Raw genomic sequence first — 22,424 nt, forward strand, 5'->3', positions numbered from 1 at the left:
CTTAGCTGCCAGGTGTGTACAAAGTGATTCTGGTCAAAATGCTCCCTTTTTATGTGTCCAAAAACACACTTAAGAAAGGGTTCCTGTTTAATTCTTGAGCATCCCTTAGTGCTCTACCAGTGTGTACTCTCAGACACACACACACAAACACACAGGCACATGCACACACATACTGCATGTAGAACTTTTTCTGTTCATTTCTACATCTCCCTAAATCCAACATACCTTTCACTCTATCCCAAGAAAAGGTCCAAGGCTGACTTTAAAGTGAAGCTTTTAGCACAATTCATCTAATCTTAAGAAAGGAATTTCACTGTGTGACCTGGGTCTGGGACCATCCCCAGGCAGTTGTAGCTTGGTAACTCTACATGGGATTCTGGTCCTCTAGTCCTCTGAGCATCTAATTCTTGTCCTCTAAGCTCACCTGTATGGCGTGGCCAGCAGCCAGGTCTCCATCTCTTGTAACAATCCAGAAGGACAGGAAAAGCACAGACTGGCATTTGTTCTCTGATTCAAAGAAAAATCATTCACATTAATGCTTCATGCTTGGCGTCTGTTTCCTACAAGTCCTGAGAGCCTTTCCCTGGTGCTTTGCAGCTTCCCTGCCTCTGGTGTCTATTCCCTGTGGCCCACTCTGAATATAAACACCGTAGTTGGAAATGGAAAGAAATGAAAATATAGATGGTAATGAATGGCCCTGATGATAGTTGTCTGAGGATAAGAACATTAAAATGTAGTGGAGAAACGCAACTCATCTTTGTGTATTGATTCGTATCCTTCAACTTTACTGAATTTATTTAGTAGTTCTAAAGTTTTTTGATGGAGTCATTAGGATTTTCTATATATAAGACCATGTTATTTGCAAAGAGACAATTTTAGTTCTTTCTTTTCGATTTGGATGCCTTATAATTTTGTTGCCTAGTTGCTCTAGTTAGGACTTTCCATTTTATGTTGAGGTTCTTTTCTATATACTAACAGCAAACTACCTGAAAAATAAATAAAAAGAACAATCCCATTTATAATAACATTCAAAAACAATAAAATAAAACACTTCAGAATAAATTTAACAAAGGAAGTGAAAGATCTATACAGTGAAAAATATAAGGCATTGGAAGTACAAATAAATGGAAAGATATCCTGAGTTCATGGGCCAGAAGATCCCTACTACCCAAAGCTATTCACAGATTCAGTGCAATCTCTCTTGAAATTCCAATGGCATTTTTCACAGAAACAGAAAAAACAGCTGTAGAATCTGGGTGGAACCACAAAAAAACCCCAAATAGACAAAGTAATCATGAGGAAAATTCTGGGGACATCATACTTCCTGATTTCAAACCATATTACAAAACTAAAGTAATCAAAACGGTACTGGCATGAAAACAGACACATAGACCAGAGGACCAGAACTGAGAGCACAGAAATAAACCCATGCATATATATAGTCAACTAATATTTGCAAGGGAGCCAAGAACACTCAAAGGAGAAAGGGGAATCTCTTCAGTTAATTGTGTTGGGAAATTCAGGTACAAAAGAATGAATCTAGACTTCTATCTTACACCACTTACAAATATTAACTAATAATGGCTTAAAGCCTTAAACATAAGATATGAAACTAAAACTCCTAGAAGAAAATGTATGGGAAAAGCTCCTTAACATTGGTCTTGGCAATGATTTTTTGGATCTAACACCAAAAGCACAAGTTACAAAAGTAAACAAAACAAGTGTGACTACATCAAACTTAAAAGCTTCTGCCCAGCAAAGGAAACCATCAACAAAATGAAAAAGCAACCTACAGAATGGGAGAAATTATCTGCAAAGCATATATCTTGTAAGAGGCTAATATCCAAAATATATAAAGAATTCCTATAGCTCAAAAGCAAAAACTAAAACAACCAACAACAACCAAACACAATCCAATCAAAAAATGGAACTGAATTGACAGTTTTTTGTGAAGATAAACAAATGACCAAGAGAACATGAAAAGGTGCTCAAATTCACTAATCATGAGGGAAGTGCAAGTCAATACCACAATGAGGTATCACTTCACACCTGTTAGAATGGCCATTATAAAAAAGAAAAGAGATAACAAGTGTTGGCAAGGATGTGGAGAAAAAGAAACCCTTGTGCTCTGTTGATGGGACTGTAAATTGGTGCAGCCACTGTGGAAAGTGGCTCAAAACACTCAAAATCGAACTACCATATGATTTAGCAATCTCAGTTATGGATATATATCCAAGGAAATGAAATTACCATCTCAAAGAGATACCTACACTCCCATATTCATTGCAGAATTATTTACAATAGCGAGATACAGAAACAGCCTAAGTGTCCAAGATGGATAATTAGAGAAAGAAAATGTGAAAGATATATGTACACATACAGAATTACAAATATAAATAAAAATGTGATATAAATATACAGATATATAATTCAGCCATAAAAAGGAAGGAAATCCTGCCATTTTCAACAAAATGGATGTAGCCTGAGGTCATTGTGCTAAATCAAGTTAAGTCAAAGACAAATGCTGTATGATCTCACCCATATGTGGAATCTAACAAAGATAAATTCTTAGAAACAAAGAGTAGATTGGTAGGTGCCAGAAGCTGGGGTTGGGGGAAATGGAGAGATGGTGGTCAAAGGGTACAAAATTCCAGTTATAAGATGACTAAGTTGTGGGTTTCTAATGTCCAATATGGCTACTGAAACTATATTTTAACTTGAAACTTGCAAATAGAGTGTATCTTAAATGTTCTTACCTTAAGAAAAAGGTAATGATGGGTAACTAACCTGACTGTGGTAGTCATTTTTGCAGTGTATCAAATCATCATATTTTGTACTTTAACCTTAACACAATATTATGCATTGATTATATTTCAATAAAGCTGGGGGCAAGGAGGACGTGGAGATTCACAAATTTAAAAGGAAGTGAGCAAAACAGGAAACTCAGACCTGGAATAATAGGATTAGCAAATTAAGGTTGACACTGACACTTTGTAATAGAAATTTATTCTGTAGAATCCATAATCCTTGGGATTGTTGGAGCTCAGATGACACATAGTTTCAGGTTTAAGGATTATAGATTCAGCTGTCTTTAAAAGACTTCCTGTGCACTGCTTGACTTCTGTCCCAGCCTAATGTCATTCAATTTACAGGGCTTTGGGTATTGGAATTTGAAGTGCCTATGTTGTGTGTTTAGATCATGACTATAATTAGAGGAATAGGTCAAAGTCTGGAATTAATGACCCAAGTGACTGAGACCCATTTGACCCACATTCTTTGAAATGGCCTAAGTACTGGTTCTACTTGACTGGTCCCTATTGAGAGCTCAGTGAGAAATCTGAGTTACAGAAGCAGTATTCATCTTTGAAATGCAAGTCTGATGACAGTAAGTGATGAAAACTACATGGAAAACATCACTCAAACATGGAATCAAGGTTTACCATCTGGTTGTTAAAATATTGAAGTACTTCTTTATCCATTGGTGACAGCAGCTTTGTAAGGTCCCCAAGTGTCCCCACCATGGCCTTTAGATGCCGCAGCCATCCCTAAGTGTCCTGGACTGCTACATGATCCTCTGGGTGTTAATACCTGGCACCTGGCACAACAGGAGGCTTCTGGACACATTTCTATTCTGGCTGGGCAGCCATTCCCAAGGTGCAGATCTTTTAATATCACCCCTGCAAAAATGATGGTGAATTCTCTCTCTTTGGGATTCTAATCACTGTAATTCAAATAAGACTCAATAGAACTAGAATCAGGCAACAGGTAGGTTGACATGTGAAGACAGAATACAACAACTGAGAATTTTTATTGAGAAATAAAAGTCATGAAGTGGAGATTAAAGATGGCAGCATGAGAAGTGAGACCGCATATAATATGAAAATGAAAATGTAATTAATACAACTAATCCTGAAAGAGCAATAGGAAAGATGACTGCACCAGACTGCATACACCTGGAGAAAAGAGAAGACCTCATGGAACATGGTAACGTACCAAAGCTGTGGCCCGGCGGGACCCAAGCCCTTCCCCAATCCCAGAACACCAGCAGGAAGAAGAGAAATGAGGTGGGGAGGAAGTGGAGGCCTGGGACTGTTGAATACCTAGCTCCGGAGATCTGCTTTGGGACCCAAAAACTGCATTTCATGGTGCTTTCATGATACTCTAGTGATTAGGGGATTGGAGAGCTAAGATAGGCAGAATTCCTGGAGAGACTGAGATTCCAGCTGCTTGTGGAAAGCAGGAATCCATATCTGGCTGCTCTGGGACAAAAGAAAGGTGGGCAGTCTGAGAGACTTCCTAAGAAGGAAGCACTTAGCAAGAGGGCTGCTAAAGGGGCAAGGATTGCACAGAGCTTACTGCTCAGGAGTAAGGATAGTACACAAAATTGTCAGGTACACCCTGCCCAGCAGGTTGGGAGCTTTCATGATTTCTAGGTACTCCAGCTCCCTGGCTGGCTACACAGCTCCAAGGACCCCCTTCGTGATACACAGCCTTCTGCGCCTTTCTCCCAGACATCCCCACCTGGTTCGCAATCCGGCAAACTCTACTCTGGCGTTAGGCCAGCCAGAGGGAAGATCTGTCAACAGCAACTACAAACGCAAAGCATAGAGGCTTATACCTGTATGTCCTGCCCACTGGTTCAGGCAGTGGAGACAGGCATAGCAGCTGGGAAGCAGGAAATAGCTCTTTCCTACCCCAGGCACCAGTACCTCTCCCCTGGGACCCCTGACATTGCTTCAGGGGCTGAGCAGCTCCAGAAAATAGAACTTCTGGACACTAGAGGGCGCCATATACAAACATGAAATACCAAAGGAACCTGGTTCAAAGTAAAATTAGTATAACTCCTGAGAAAGATGACATGGACCTCATGTATCTTCCTGAAAGGGAGTTCAAAATAAAAATCATTAACATGCTAATGGAGGTATGGAAAGATATTCAAGAACTCAGGAATAAATTGCAGTAGGAGATTCAACCATTGAAGAGCACAATGGAGGGTATTAAAAGCAAATTTGATACGGTGGAGGAGATGATACATGAAATAAAAACTAGAGAAGAGGAATACAAAGAAGCTGAGGCATAGAGAGAAAAAAAGATTTCTAGGAATGAAAGAATATTGAGAGAACTGTGTGACCAATCCAAACGGAACAATATTCACATTATAAGGGTACCAGAAGAAGAAAAGAGAGAAAAAGGGATAGAAAGTGTCTTTGAGGAGGTAATTGCTGAAAACTTCCCCCAATCTTGGGAAGGAGATAGTCTCTCAGGCCATGGAGGTAGGTGCACAGATATCCTAACACAAGGGACCCAAGGAAGACAGCACCAAGACACATAGTAATTAAAATGGAAAAGATCAAGGATAAGGACAGACTACTAAAAGCAGGCAGAGAAAGAAATAAGATTACATATAAAAGAAAGCCTATCAGGCTATCATCAGACTTCTCAGCAGAAACCTTACAGGCTAGAAGGGAGTGGCATGATGTATTTAATGCCATGAAGCAGAAGGGCCTGGAACCAAGATTACTTTATCCGGTAAGATTATCATTTAAATTTGAAGGAGGGATTAAACAATTTCCAATAAGGAAAAGTTGAGACAGTTTACCTTCCACAAATCATCTCTACAGTGTATTTTGTAGGGACTGCTATTGATGGAAGTGTTCCTAAGGTTTAATAGCTGTCACCAGAGGTAATAAAACCACAGTAAAGAAAGTAGAACAGCTAATTACTAAGCAAATGCAAAATTAAATTAACTATCCCCAAAGTCAATCAAGGGATAGACAAAGAGTACAGAATATGATACCTGAGATATAAAGAATGGAAGAGGAAGAAAAAGGAGGAGAAAAAGAAAAGAACCTTTAGATTGTGCTTGTAATAGCATATTAAGTCAGTTAAGTTAGACTCTTGGATAATAAAGAAGTTAACACTGAACCTTTGGTAACCACAAATATAAAACCTGCAATGGCAATGAGTACATACCTATTGATAATTGGCCTAAATGTAAATGGTCTGAATGCATCCATCAAAAGACATAGTCACTGAATGGATTAAAAAACAAGACCCATCTATATGCCGCCTACAAGAGACTCACTTTAAACCCAAAGACATACACAGACTAAAAGTGAAGGGATGGAAAAAGATATTTCATGCAACTAATATGGAGAAAAAAGCAGGAGTTGCAGTACTTGTATCAGACAAAATAGAATTCAAAACAAAGAAAGTCACAAAAGACAAAGAAGAAAATTGCATAATGATAAAGGGGTCAATCCAACCAGAAGATATAACCATTATAAATATCTATGCTCCCAACACAGGAGCACCTACATATCTGAAACAAATATTAACTGAAATAAAAGGGCAAATGGCATGCAATGCATTCATTCTAGGAGACTTCAACACTCCACTCAATCTGAAGGACAGATCAACCAGACAGAAAATAAGGACACAGAGGCACTGAACAACACATTAGAACAGATGGACCTAACAGACATCTACAGAACTCTACACCCAAAAGCAGCAGAATACACATTCTTCTCAAGTGCACATGGAACATTTTCAAAAACAGATCATACACTAGGCCTCAAAAACAGCCTTGGTAAATTAAAAAAGATTGAAATTGTACCAACCAGTTTCTCAGACCACAAAGATATGAAACTAGAAATGAATTACTCAAAGAAAATTTAAAATCCCACAAACACGTGGAGGCTTCACAAGATGCTCCTAAATAACCAATGAACAAATGAAAACACAGATCAAGCAATATATGCAGACAAATGACAACAATAATTCAACACTGCAAAATCTGTGTGACTCAGCAAAGGCCGTGCTAAGAGGAAAGTATATTGCAATACAGTCCTACCTCAGGAAAGAAGAACAATCCCATATGAGCACTCTAAACTCACAATTAATGAAACTAGAAAAAGAAGAACAAATGAGGCCCAAAGTCAGTAAAAGGAGGGACATAAGAAAGATGAGAGCAGAAATAAATAAAATCAAGAAGAATAAAACAATAGAAAGAATCAATGAAAGCAAGAGCTGGGTTCTTCAAGAAAATAAACAAAATAGATAAACCCCTAGCCAGACTTATCAAAAAAAAGGAGTCTACACACATAAATGGAATCAGAAATGAGAAAAGAAAAATCACTATGGACACCACAGAAATACAAAGAATTATTAGAGAATACTATGAAAAATTATATGCTAAAAAACTGGATAACCTAGAAGAAATGGACATCTTTCTAGAAAAGTACAACCGTCCAAGACTGACCAAGGAAGAAACAGAAAATCTGAACAGACCAATTACCAGCAACAAAATTGAACTGGTAATCAAAAACCTACCTAAGATCAAAATCCCTGGACCAGATAGCTTCACACTCTGAATTTTATTAGACATTTAGCGAAGACCTAATACCCATCCCCCTCATCCCCTTAAAGTTTTCCAAAGAGTAGGAGAAGAGGAAATACTGCCAAACTCATTCTATGAGGCCAGCATCACTCTAAATAAACCATGCAAAGACACCACAAAAGAAGAAAATTACAGACCAATATCCATGATGAACATAGATGCAAAAATATTCACCAAATTATTAGCAAACCGAATTCAAAAATACATCAAAAAGATCATCCATCATGATCAAGTAGGATTTATTCCAGGGATGCAAGGATGGTACAACAGTCAAAAATCCACCACATCAACAAAAAGAAGGAAAAATACCACATGATCATCTCCAGAGATGCTGAAAAAGCATTCGACAAAATTCAACATCCATTCGTGATAAAAACTCTCAACAAAATGGGTATAGAGGGCAACTACTTCAACATAATAAGGGCCATATATGACAAACCCACAGCCAACATTATACTTAACAGTGAGAAGCTGAAAGCTTTTCCTTTAAGATTGGGAACAAGACAAGGTATCTTGTCTTGTTCCCAATCTCCCCACTTTGGCACCATCAACAGAACAAAAAGGCATCCTACAGTATGGTAGAATATATTTGTAAATGACATATCTGACAAGGGGTTAACATCCAAAATATATAAAGAACTTACACACCTCAACACCCATAAAGCAAATAACCCGATTAACAAATGGACAGAGGATATGAAGAGACAGTTCTCCAAAGAATAAATTCAGATGGCCAACAGACACATGAAAAGATGCTCCACATCAGTAATCATCAGGGAAATGCAAATTAAAACCACAATGAGATATCACCTCACACCAGTAAGGATGGTCAGCATCGAAAAAACTAAGAAAAACAAATGCTGGCGAGGATGAGGAGAAATGGGAACCCTCCTACACTGCTGTTGGGAATGTAAGCTTGTTCAACCATTGTGGAAAGCAATTTGGAGGTTCCTCAAAAAATTAAAAATAGAAATATCACTTGACCTGGGAATACCATTCTTTGGAATTTACCCAAGCAATACAACTTCTCAGATTCAAAAAGACATATGCACCCCTGTGTTTATTGCAGCACTTTTTACAATAGCCAAGATATTGAAGCAACCTAAGTGTCCATCAGTAGATGAATGGATAAAGAAGATGTGGTACATATACACAATGGAATACTATTCAGCCATAAGAAAGAAACAAATCCTACCATTTGCAAAACATGGATGGAGCTGGAGGACATTATGCTCAGTGAAATAAGCCAGGCAGAGAAAGACAAATGCCAAATGATTTACCTCATTTGTGGAGTATAACAATGAAGCAAAACTGAAGGAACAAAATAGCAGCAGACTCAGAGACTCTAAGAATGAACTAGTGATTACCAAAGGGGAGGGGTGTGGGAGGGAGAAGGGGACTGAGGGGTATTATGTTCAGTACACATAGTGTGGGGGGTCATGGGGAGAACCGTGTAGCACAGAGAAGGCACACAGTGGATCTGTGTCATCTTGCTACACTGATGGACAGTGACTGCATTGGGATATAGGTGGGGACTTGATAACATGGGTAAATGTAGTAACCACATTGTTTTTTCATGTGAAACCTTCAAAAGAGTGTATATCAATAATACCTTAATAAAAAATTAAAAAGTAAAATGAAATAAAAGCCATGAGAAGACAATGGTTGACAACTGATACATTCCAGGTGAATAAGGACTAAAGCTGGAAACCTGAAGAGCTCTGCCTGCCTAAAGTGTGTAATAAGTGAAGCCAGGACAAACCAAAATAACCTGCTTCGTACAGCCAGTCATAAGCAGGAAAGCAGCAGAGTGCTGAGGGATGCTGGAAGCTGAAGATGTAAACAGCTTGATACAAAATGCATGCTGAATTTGTTAAAGGGAGCATTTGGTAGCTTGAATGTGGATTATAAAAGGAGAACTGGACGCTCAGCACTCTGACTGTGGTTGTCAGAGGCTGACGTCAGGAAGGATGGCTGTGCCCCCAGTGATTATCGTGGTACTTCTACTGAAAGGGATTTTTGAATGGGGAATGATACGTCCACTCAGACGGCAGACTTTTCTATCATTGTCATTGATGACACGGTGGTGTCAGAAGAGGATGGGGAAATTCTCCACTAACTGAGCACCACCCTCTTTTCCACTATGGGACCCCCAGAAATTTCTAACAGAGCACCCCTTGCCTCCCACCATTCTAACCTCTGCCAAGCAGAACCCAGGGTTTGGGACTGAGGATGAAGGTGAGGCAGTGGAAAGACTGGGCAGAGAAGCCGCGAAGTGGAGTTTGAGTTCTGGTTCAGCCATTGAATGTCTATGAGAAGTTATCATTTCGTTGAAAATAACTTTCCTTTCTTCTGATGAAAAATGTTATTATAAAAAATAATAATCCAGAAAAGTATAAAGCATAAAATAAAAGCTCCCCAGTTATCTGCCACTCACAGACAGCCCACTGGGTCTAATGTTAATATTCTACTTGAACCTGTTTATCTCCACAGTCCATGGATAAATACACAGCAAACAGTATGCTATTGTACATCAATGGAATCCTGCTTTACACGCTATTTTATGGTTTTTTTACTTAATGTATGTTGCTGATACTTTACTCAGTCTCTCTATATATATAAATAGCTCCATTTTATCTTAAGGATTGGGTTGCGTTGAAATTGTTACGTTGCTTTGATATGCAGGACTTCAAGTAAAATTCTGTACGTGTGTTTTGAGTTGTTCCCATTTTTTCTGCTCTATTTTCAGTCTATGATGAAAATCCTTGCACCTATATCTTTTCACAAGTATCTTCTTGGAACGGAGTCTAGAATTGGAATTTCTACATCAAATGGCATGCTCACTTTAAATTTTAACAAGCCTTGTTAAGCTGATCTCCAGAATTTGACCTAAACACACTTTCACCAACAGTGAACAGAAGTTGCCATTCGATTCTGGCACCTCAACATTGGGTAAAGCCAACGTTTCAGATTCACCAGCCTGACAGAATAAATGATGTCTCATTTTTGTTTTTATTTGCATTTCTCTCATTTTGATTCAGGTTGGACACATTTTAATAAGGTCATTGGCCCTTCTGTTGTTGCTTGGCAAATACCTGGCTCTATGTACTTGAACTACTCTTCTATTGAATTGTTTATGTTTGTTATGTTAATGTATGCAAACTATTTTAGGGATGATAATAGTTTGTCATATGTACTGTAATCTTTCCTCCAGTTTGTATTTTCCCTTTAACCTTTCCATATGGGATTTTCTGCCATTTAATGTGACCCGCTTCAATGTTTTCTTTCATGGTTTTAATTTTTCATGTCTTCTCTTATCTCACTATTGGATCGCCTTTGGCATCTGACAACTAGTTGGACATCCAGCTTCCAAACTGAGAAATTCTATGCATGTCACAGTTTCTATTCCCATTCCTAAATTCTCCTCATTGTGCTAAGGAGATCAAAATCAACCTACCCCTCTCAGCATCCTTACAGAGGGCCCCTTTTCCACACAGACCCCTGAGATCCGTGCCAGGGCTGGGTCCACAGTGGGGGGCCTGGAGTAATTCTGACATGGTCACAGAAAGTGAACATCAGCCATCATAGCAGCCACAGTTGTGGCTGTCCTTCCAAGAAGTCCTTCTCACGTGGGTCCCAGTGTCTTGGATTGTGCCCATGCATAAGGCCGGTGGGGGCTGCCAGAGGAACCAGCCTTGTGCTTAGAGGGTTGGAGCTTTCTGCCCCACCCTGAACTTCTAGGGTGGAGAGAAGCTGGTTGGAGACTGACTTAACCACCAATGACCAATGATTTAATCAATCTCATCTAACGAAGCCTGCGTAACATCCAAAGCACAGGATCTGGGGAGCTTCCAGGCTGGTGCGCACATGGTGGGGCTGGGAGGTGGTGTGCTTGGGGAGGGCTTGGGAGCCCTGGGGCCCTAGTTCTGCCTTCCATCTGGCTGTTCCTGAGTTGTGTCTTTTATAATAAATCGATAGACATAAGTTAAATGTTTCCTTGAGTTCTGTGAGCCTTTCTGGCAAATTCTAGAACCCAAGGGAGGGGTCATGGGAGCCTCTGATTTATAGCCAGTTGGTCTGAAGTCAGAAGGGGAGCCCAGACTTGTGACTGGCATTAGAAGTGGGGCAGTCTAGGGGGACTGACCTGTGGAATCTGAGGCTCACTACAGAGACACAGTGTCAGAACAGAATTGAATTGTGGGACACTGCATTGGTGTCCACAGAGAACTGGAGAATTGGTTAATGTGCAGAAAAGCCCACACATTCGGCGTCAGAAGTGAGGCGTGTGAGGGTATAGAAGAAAAGCAGTTTTGTTCCCTTCAGCCAGTCACCAGAGGACACACACTGTGATTCCACTTACACAGGTAGTCATGGCAGACAGACAGAGAGAATGGTGGCTGCCAGGGCTGGGGAAGGAGTGGGCAGGCTGCTGCTTAACAGATGCCGGGTTTGAGCCTGGAGAGAGGAAGGGTTCTGGGGATAAGTGGGTGATCGTTGGCCACAGTGTGAGGGTATTTAATGCGACTGAGTTGTCCACTCAAAATGGGTAAAATGGTAAATTTCATGTATACTTTACCACAATTAAAAAAAGTTGAGATTAAAAGAATGTTTTTACCTTGTGGTTTTCCTCCTGAACCTGTATCCTAAGTCTGGGCTTTTAGGACATCTTAAAATAACTTTGGAAGAACAGTATGTGTCCTAAGGCTGTGCTTTGAGTGACTCATAAAATAATCTTGCTTTACAGTCGGTTGCACACCCTGTGCTTTTGAAATACGGCGACACTACACTGGGTCCTGAGGAGGCCGCCTGCACCCGTTAGTGTAGACGGGGAGGGCTGCAGACAGGGGTGAGTCAGGGGAGTGAGACAGTAAACACTTCAGTCATCTGAGGGGAATGAGGAACGCAGCTCATGTGACCAAGGAGGAAATAAGGAGCGATGATTATTTTCCTCTTTCTCTGTGTCCCTGGGTCTCCACTCCCATGGCTCTGAGAGTAAGCAGACTGCAGCACACGTGCCAATGGTGGGAGAGGGGGTGGGCTTGGGCTACGCAGTCTTCCACCCACCTTTTCCAGCTTTCCGTTAATCCAGCTTTTCAGCGCAGCAGCCTCCGGAGGGCAGCCGCCGGCACTCTGGGCAGCAGCAAGTTTCCAGCAGCGTGGGGGGAGTTCCCCTGAACTGGGGCTCGTCCTGCTGTTGGAAGGCCCCCTCTCTCTCATTCTGGGGACAAGCTGCCTTCTGGCTCTCAAACACCCGAAGCTTACAGGTCTCCTTGCTTCCCCGTCTGTAGGAAGAAGACTAAACAGAATAACTGTAGGAGTTACACTGAGCAATTACTTTATGCTTCCCAAAGAGTGTTTTACCATAAAAATCATTGTGTGCTCTAGATAGCCACTGAGACAAAGGGACAGACAACAGGGCATTTAGAAGCAGCTTGCAGTTAGACGTGGGTTTCAAGGCCTGCTCACCACGTGCTAGCTGTCTGCACTCGGACAGTGCCTCGTAGGTCTTAAGAGCTCAATAAATGCAGATGTTGTTACTAAAGTATATGTGTATCTCTGTCTAGAAACACAGATATGCAAGAAACATTGCTTTATTTCCCCTAAAGCAACTTAATTAGGACTCTAGGCACCCACTCCACCAGCACAGCAGGAAATTTCCCCCTTGACATTCCTGGATCCTCCCCAACTTTCAGCTTATATCTGAAGGTTTATGTGGCCCCACACAGTGGGTGCCAACTAGTCATGTTATATAAAACAATCTCCTGGCCACTGCTCTAGCAGCAGCTCAGAGGTCCCCACCCCACTCACACCCTAAGGGCTCAGGGCTCAGGGCAGGCACAGAAACTGATTCTGCTCTCTGACTGCTGCACACTCAGTCTTTCCCTTCGGCATCAGTCAGGGTGCAGACAGGAAAGAGGTGCCACACCCAGCCTAGGTAACTGGGAGTTTTAACAAAGGACTATTTACAAAGGTGTGGGCAGCATTCAGCTGCCCAATAAGGGGCAGTTAGGACCTTGGAGCTGGTGGTTATGGGAAGTCATTCAGCCTGTGGTCAAGGAGAAGCACCTGTTACCGGAGACAGAGATGGGCACCAGCAGGAGCCGTGGCCTTCCCCAGATGGATGCACCGATGTACAAGGGGTGCTACGGAGTGAACAAGTGACATCTCTGCCTCCATCCTGTGTCTATCTCCTTCACGGCTTCATCTTTGGGTCCAAAGCTTCTGCTCAGCCCTGCAACCCTGAGCATAGGCTTGTTAACCATCAGAAGGAATCTTGCTCAAGATTTAAGACTGATGCAACCTGCTCTTTATCCAAAACTCACCTCCCCCGAGGTGATAAAGAAGTATGTACAAAAATGATGACTGGATTGTCAAGGACTTTCAGGAACATCACAGCCAGGCCCCTGTCGACAAAATGACTGGAGCCAACTAACCACGGACAGGGCGTTTGACCACCCTTCTCTGACCCTCGCTGACATCCGGATGTATGAGGTCAATTGTCCCCTCCTGACCCCAGCCCCCTCCTGTTCCGCCACTTCCCTAATATGAAAGAAGCTTGAAATCAACCCTTAGTTAAGATGGTTCTTTAGACATGAGTCCCCCACCTTCTTGGTCTGCTGGCTCTTCAAACAAAGTTCCTTTCCTCACTCCAACACCTTGTCTCTTTACTTATTAGCATGTCGTGTGGCAAGTGGCACAAGCTTGGCCTCAGTCACAGAAGGATCTGGACCCCTAGGGGCCTCGCCTCACTCTCCTGTCTTCTGATCTCCTGCTGGTTCCTTTCACTGGCTAAACTCAACCAAAATCCAGAGAACAAAAGAGCCCTCTGACACTTGTTCACACCGGTCACCTGGGCACAGAACAAGTCTGGGGTGGCAGCAGGTACAGGCTTCTCCAATGCTCCTACCACATGGGAATTGTAAATGGTTCTAGAATCATAGACTTCATGACCTCATGATAACCATTATTACAGCAATAGATGGGGCACATCTGGGACTGGCTTCATATATAAAGTAGAAGGCTAGGAAAGCATTCAGTCCCACCAAATTGTCTCTCAGATTAGAATCAAGGCTTGACATGTCACTGATTAAAATTTCATTCCCTTATTGTGAATTTGATGCCAACTGGGGGCCAAATAACCAGGCAGAGAATCACCACACTTTTATCAGAGATGGGAATGGGTGAGGATGAAGATTCTAAGAGCAGATTTGATAGGGACTTAAGGGAGGAGAAATCAGAGTACACAGTGCCTGAGCGTGGGGAGTGATGCCAACCTGCTGGCATACTGTTGTGTGGCAGTTCTCGTGTGTTTTTGGCCTGGGACTGGAAGTACAATAATGCATTGGCTCAAGGGACCTTAACTGGGGAAAGCTTTGGCCAGTTCTCAGCACTCACATGCTTTCTCCTTACAACTGTGACAGCTAACAGGACCCTGAGATTCCTTGCATTATTGAGTTAGCTTCCTGATGCAGAAACTTGGTTCATTTCAACACCCAAATGAGCTAAGCATAAGCCAAGTTCAAAAACCTGCAATGCCTGGATCCCATCACACCAACTAATGGAGATGCTATTTTTCAGGTTGAGACTTTCCTGAGCTGTACGTAGATGTATTTATGCTATTTGACATTTATGCAGCCATCCTTGCCTGTTTATTCTGGGAAGTGCAGAAGGAATGTTTATGTAGAGATTTCAGTAATAGCAGATGGAGTATTTAGACCACAGAAGGTACTCCGCTGAAAACAAGGACACAGCTGAAAATGCTGGGCTCGTTCTCCCAGCTTCTGTGGGTACGTGCTGGGCAATATGTTTCATAAACCACTCACCCTGCACACTACTGGCATGCACTGTTCTGCCTCTGAAGAACAAGGCCCTTCTTCGTTCTCCCCCTTCTTGGCCTGTAAAGGTGGATGCTGTTCCATGCCTCTTCTCCCTGAAATTCAGTTCTCCCAGGCTTCTGGCCTCAACACCAAATGCTCTCCTCCTGTTCTCCACTTGTCCTTCTCTGGCTTCCTGACTAGCTCCTCTTCCTCTGTCATGAAGTCTATTAATACAACAAGGGAAAACCTGTCTGGATGGCTGCCTGCAGACTCGGGGCAGGTGCATAGACCCCCTGTGCCTTTCCACCTCAGGGAGGTGAGGTGGGCATTGCTGGCCCTGGGGACAGATGAGAGGCATGGACTCTGCTCCAGGATCACCAGCAGCACCCAGTGCTGTGCGCAGGCAGCCGGAGGAGGCAGTACATCCCACTTAGAAAACTCAGCTGTGGTAGGTCTTTTTTTCACAGAAAGAGTAAGGTTTCCAAACCCAAGAGCAAGGAGTAATGGTGACAATGAATGCACAAAAATGATTGTGATGGCAACCACAGGAAATAGCATCTCCAGTGACCAGGAAAGGAAGATGCTCATATTCAAGGTGAGAGACTCAGGCACACAAGACACACAACTACAGCCACAACAGATGGTAAGCTCCTTGGGTGAGGTTCTGTTGTGTTCAGGGCTGAGGCTCCAGGATTTCACACACAGAAGCAGCTCAGTGAATATTTATTTTAAAAAGAAAGAATGAATGGTACTGATGAATGAACAAGGAGATTTCGTGAACCATGGGCAAAATCCCTGTAAGCATGGGCCTGGGATTCTAAGAGACTGGCAGTGGTGGGGTTCCTCACCCAGGCTAGTGGCCAAGGATAAACTCCGGGAGCTTGCAGGCCATCTGGAGGGTCTCCATCATCTGTCTAACCTTGTGCCTACCAGCTTCTAGTTTATAGTGGAGGCTCAATATGCATTTGCTGACTTGCATCAAAATGTTTGTTCCAGACTTACATGTCCTTTGAGTTTGGTCTGTGAGTTTTTGAAAACAGGACCAAGAAATACCTACCAGCCTTCCCTTTGTGCTACTGTGGAGGAGAGTCAAATACGTGTTCCTGGCACACCCAGAACCAACCACCGTCCACAATCCCAGGCCACAGCCCCAAACAAGAGCTATTCCTCCCCACACACGTCTGTTCCAGGGTGAATGTCAACAGAAACAGGACATCACATCCCACCTACCCCCAAGAGTGTGTGCATGCCCTGTTGGGGGTAGGATGAGTTGGCATGGAGGAAGGGAAAACGTCACTACAGGATGCTTCCATGGACTGTTCCTGGAGTTTGAGAAACAGCCCCACAGGCTGACAAACCCTTACACCAGCTCTGGCAGAGGCCTTGCTTCCTCTTACAGGAGCCCCCTTTCAACACTTCCCTGGACCTATCCCTCCCCCTGTTTGAGGAAACTCCACCTCTACTCACAGGTGCTGAGAGGAGGCTGGAGGCACACCTTCCCAGCGACACCTGCAAGGCACATGGGCAGGTGTGAGCTGGGTGAAGTCAGAGGTAGGGGATTAGGGCTAACACCGGAGGGCCTTTGGGAGGACCATCCAAGAAGGGCTTTGGCACCAAAAGTTCCAAATAACGGCCCAGAGGGTTGCTCAGCCTCAGCCTCCAGGTTCTCCAGGTTTCTCAATACAAAAGCTTTGAAACTACCCCCATTCAATGCTTTCCACTGGATCCCATCAGAGAGGAGGCAGCCCCAGGCTCATTTCTGCTCACAGAAGAGGGGCCATTAGAGGATTTAGGGCCCTTCAGTACCAGCAGCCCTGGGAGCCCGCTGGGAGGGGACCCCTATGCCAATCACACATACGAAGAAATATGCTATCCACTACCCAGTCAGATTTGAAGGTCATTATTCAAGTCAAAAACAAAAAAAAGGAAATCATCTTCAGTGCACACATATCCTTTAAATAAAAGGCACAAAAGTGCCTTTACTCTATGTCCCAGTCAGAGCATAAACTGGAATGTGTTAGGTCAGGTTAAAGTGTCTGGTGTATATTTTCTAATCCCTCTATTACATAGACTTTCGTATTTTCTACTACCTCTTCCTCTTAGTGCTGTTTTTTTTTCCTCTCCCTCTATTCTTGACGTACCTTGGCCTTCACAGGAGCCCTGGGGCTCTGCATTGGCATTGTTACAGCGTATTGTTAGAATCGTTGACCCTACTTCGGTCCTTCCAAAGACTGGGAGGCCCCTGGGGATTCTGGGATCCTAAAATTAATGTGGGTTCTTACATGCAGAAACACAGACACCCTTCTGATTATCAGAGACTTAGATTTTAAATGAAATGAATGTTCTTATTATAAAAGTCATGGAAGGTCATTCTAAACAATTTAGAAATTACATGTAAGCCAAAGAAGAAAATAAAATAATTCCATTATCTGGCCATAAGCACACTGCATATTTGGGGCATATCCTTTCAGGGTGTATGTGTGGGGTAATAACTGTGTGTAGGAGCTTATCGCACATACACCACTTTTCCCTTAAAGTGACCTGCTTTCTTATTACCACTGTATCATAACATCACTTCTATGTTATTAAATATTCTTCTGTGACATTTCTAAAGGTTGCAATATCTTGTTCACGGTTACCCTATTCCTCACTTAACAGTCTCTGCAATTAGCCTTTTAGGTTGTTTCCAACTCTTCCTAATTATAAAAATTGCTGCAGGAGGTGCCCCTGTAGCGAAATCTCTGCCTACAGCCGCAGTTCTTCCCCTGGGATGCGTTCCAGAACTGGAATTGCTGTGGCATGGAGACAGCTCTTGCCGAACAGCTGGCCTTGATTACCCATCCTCCACTTACCCCAGCCATGGTTGAAATGCCTTTCAGAAAAAAGAAATTTAATAAATAAAAAAGTTAAGGTTGAATCAGGAACTGTCATTCCCCCAAATAAGTCTTATTGCTCTTCTTTCAGTGTATTGTTTTAAAAGACTCAGATTTCTCTGTTTAAATTCTATAGAGAAAATGATCTGTGGCTCAAGAAAGCCTCATAGTTATGCATGAGCAGGGCAGATGGGGAAAGAACTTTCCATAGAGGCATTCCACTCCTAGCTTAGCATATGCTCAACATTTACTCCGATTCCTGCATTTTTCCCTAGAATCTCTTTCACCCAAGAATATAAATGCCTCTGAAGCCAGAGAAGAGGGTCAGTGTGCTCTTTCCAGGAGGCAGCCCTGAAAATCCACACCTCGCCATGGAGGTGAAGTGTGGCCTGGGGGAAGTTTTCTCCTGCGTTTGAGCCTTAATCCCAGCCACCTAACCTGAGGGGCTCGCAGCAGGGGCGCCTCGGGCAGCCCCCTGGAGGCCTTGCCTCTCCTCCAACAAAGCGAAGTTGCTTCCTGGCTCTGGCTTTCCCCCTTGCCTGCTCTTTGGGTTGCTGGAACACATGCGAAGCCTGGGATGTCCTTGAGGCAGGCAGGACACATGGGGAGCTGGCAGCCCCTACCCATCTGGGGGTTGAGGCTTCTCTATTTGGATACCTTAAAAGGCTGCAGGAGCCAGGGGCTGGGTTCTTATCTCCTGCACTCTGGACCTGCCTTATTTATAGCCCTGCTGGCAAGAGCGGGCAGTGGCCAGCAGCTACACATGGGGTGGGACAATCTGACAGGCTGGTTGACCCCACACTGCGGCTATCCTCTCTGGTCCAGCTGGAGGGCAGAAGACAGGCCAGGTAAGGGCCCCAGTTTCCTCCTCACCCTTTCCTGCCCCTTGCCATCCTTTCTCCCCTGTCTGCAGGGGCTTAGACACCAGCTGTGCAGGCTGCATGCCCTGGCAGGGAGCTCTCTGGCCCTGTGGCCTTGCAGATCCTGAGTGGGGACCCAGGTGGCTGCTGGAAAGACCAGAACCTGCCCTCCCCAACAGGTGCCTGCAGGAGACCGTGTTCATCTCACCCTCTCTGAGCGGGAATCAGGGATTTACACTGTGTTTTGAACACCAGGAAGCTGTTTTTAAAAGAGGAAAGAAAAATTAAAAAATTATAAAATAAACACTGGAAGGGGGGAAAGCCACAGTGCTCTTGAGTGTTCGCTCCCTGAGAGAATTTCTGGACGGCCTGGGGTGAAAAGGTAAATTACTGATGAGCCTGATTATGCTGGGAAAGTATGTTTATACATGATGACTCCTTACGGCTGATGGTTTGCAGATACAGATATCTGTTGTGCACTTTAAAAAGGAAATGCATTATATTTGATTAATATCTAGAGCTATATATGCAAAGTTGCACAGTACTGAGAAATGCTCAGACCGGTTGCATAAGAATGTTAATACTGATAGAATGACATCTCTGTGATAAGAGGTACCAAACATATAAACATCCTCTAGCCAGACTCCAAGCAAGGAATCTAAATTATCAAGTTCCATCTAAAAAGAAAAATAAATTATCAGACCCATTTAAAAAAAAATGATCTTGAGGTCAAAATAATATTAATACCTGTGTTGCAGGCTAATGTTATCAAGCTTTTGGTCTGTATAGGTTTGTTATTGTTTTCTTTGTTTCTTGAGGAATGTTATTTGCATTTTGTTTTATTGCTAGGTTTACAACCACAACAGGTGCTGTCATCAAGTCTTGGATGTTTTGAGACTCATTCTACCTCACAAAAATGTTTGTCTTAATGGAATGGACAACTAATCAGCTCAAATGATTACATTTTGAAGGCTTTTTCTAATATTGAGAAAATATTTTACTGTTTAACTTCTAGGAAAAGTTGCATATTTTCCCATCAAGTACTCCTTGACTGCCTGCCCACCCCCCACCTGTCCGCCCACACATTTTGCCCTTTGAGATTTCATCATCCTGTTTAGTGCCTCCAGAGTTCTCCACGATTTCAGACCCCTGAGGCCAAGCATGGCAGACTTCTCTGTGCAGGCCGGTAGCTCACACTGGGGCTTGCACACTTTCTCCTGGTCTCTAAGTTATTTCCTATTTAAAACAGGTGGCCAAGAAACACTGAGTTTAAAGCACCCTCTCTTCACAGTTAAAAGTAAAGTTCAACTGAGTAAATTTTAAAACTCTGTCTTTATTCAACAGTTCATGAATCAGGCAAAATCCCCTCTGGCAGACAGAAAGGAGCTCGTGGTGCTGTACAAAACAAAAGCCGTTTTTAGGCAGAAGGGAGCAAGAATAAGGAAGGCGGTATAGCAACAAAGTAGACAGGTTTTGCAAAGTTATTTTTCTTTAGGGGATGGCAGGGGTCTGTCAGACAGATTACCTAGCCAGCACTGATAGGGCAGTTCCTGACTGACCAGCTTTAGATGCTCTTTCTGGGAGACCCCAAACTGTAATTAACTCTCAGTTGAGTGACATGGGACTCAGCATCAGCAACTCCACGTAGGGCCTGTTGTCTAATTTTTAACACTGCCAAAGGGAGAGCTGAAATTATATTCATAGTCTTTATATTTCCTTTTGGTTTTTCTTACTATACAAATACATGTTCACCATAGAAAATACAGACCAACAGGGAGAAGAAAATGAATAACTACATGTGGTCTTACTACTCAAAGATAACTTTTAGCATTTTACTGTTTATCTTAACTATTTCTTGATTGTAAGGCCAACGATTAATTTAATAGTTTCTAGCTTTACAAGAGAGGAAAAATATTCCAACTATATTGTTAAGATAGATGTATTTTAAGGTAAACCCAAAAACAATAAATTATGGGGGGAAGGAAATACATATATATAAAATCAGTATTTGGTCATCTACTTTTTGTCCAATGTATAGGCAATGTACTTTTACTGTACTTTCACAAACTCTAATTCTTTGAAAATTGGTTATCTCAATATGACATTATGACTTCTTTAATTTAGCCAGAATATTAAAATATCCATCATCATTGGATAAATTAGAAATAGAAAAACATAAACTGAGATTTAGATAGGTAATGTACATCAGAATATAACTCATTTTGAGGATGATCTGCTAATTTATACACTATTATGCTGCTTTCTGATTGGTGAAAAACCTCACCCATCTTGTGCCTTACTGTGTATGCCCCTCTGAAACTTGTTTTACTAATGTGCATTATTGTTGATTGTCAGCCCTTCAGCACTTAGTCTCCAATATACTAAAATAACAATGAAAAACAGAAAGGAATTAACATAAGTGCTGAGCAAGTTCATATTTAACAGATGTATTTCACAAATATCATTAATGTTTTCGAGTGTAGGTTTATAAAAATAAAATCAGTTTTAACTTGGAGGACATGTTTGCAATTAGGGGCTTTGTTTGCCTTTAAAAGATACATTTTAGACAGAGAGAAGAGGAATACATATTCATTTTAACAGAATGCTCTTATTACAGTTAAAATGTCGTACAGAAAGTTGAGCTGAAATGAAACCATATCCAGCCAATGACACATTAAATACCCTCCATGTGTTTTTACTAAGAAGGTGTATATCATTAGATTTTAAGAAGGTGTATATCATAAGATTAGAAAACGGAAGACTTTCATTTTGGTTTTTAAGAAGGGAGACTTCTGCTTTCTGGGACCTGTTTAATCAGCATGAAGGCAGTAGGGGGCATCCGAAGCAGCAGGGCGACCTGACCTCATGTCAAACAGCAGCCACTGGGGCACTTTCTGCCCAGGCTGATAAATCTCGACTAATTTCAAAATGTCAGTTTTTGGTTTAGCTTGGACACAAGATAGAAAAATACATGATATTGGTTATTCTCCTGTTAATTCATATCCTTTGTAGGAAGATGAAATAGTTAACATGAAGACAGAAAGGGTTATATGATAACACATTATATGTAACAACTAAAACAATAAATAGCACCATTGCTCAAAAGTAGAGTGTGACTAAATAAATTATAATATAGCCACAGTATGGAATATATACAACCATTAAAAATAAAGTTTGCACAGAATTTTTAATTTTTAAAAAGCAGAATATAAAGCCATATTCATAATATATTATCTTAAATGTGTAACATATATAAATATGTATATGTATATATAAACACTGAAAAAATACCAAAATACATAAAATTATTGTTTCTGAGGGAGAAGATTAATGGTAATTTTAAATTTTCTCTATTTTAAGTAGCTTACTGAACTGTCTACTCTAAAACTAATCACAAAGTTTTTATTGTGAAGTTTCATGTAAAGATAATCATTCTAATAATTGCCACCAATTAAAAAAACTGTAACTACCCAAC

General features: G+C 41.9%; 1 long non-coding RNA gene across 2 annotated transcripts; it reads right to left on the reverse strand.

Annotated features, from left to right (window-relative positions):
• Nucleotides 1-34: 34 nt before the first annotated feature.
• On the reverse strand, nt 35-14,292 carry LOC140849263 (uncharacterized). Of its 2 annotated transcripts, none has more exons than XR_012131000.1 (3): nt 14,005-14,292; nt 12,464-12,681; nt 35-507 (listed from the first exon to the last, which is right to left on the reverse strand). It is a non-coding gene; the product is annotated as an uncharacterized lncRNA (long non-coding RNA). The 2 variants fall into 2 exon arrangements; XR_012131059.1 differs by having other exon boundaries at nt 12,464-12,695.
• Nucleotides 14,293-22,424: the final 8,132 nt, after the last annotated feature.

The sequence above is a fragment of the Manis javanica genome, chromosome 1 (assembly GCF_040802235.1).
Source record: "Manis javanica isolate MJ-LG chromosome 1, MJ_LKY, whole genome shotgun sequence".
Taxonomy (NCBI): domain Eukaryota; kingdom Metazoa; phylum Chordata; class Mammalia; order Pholidota; family Manidae; genus Manis; species Manis javanica.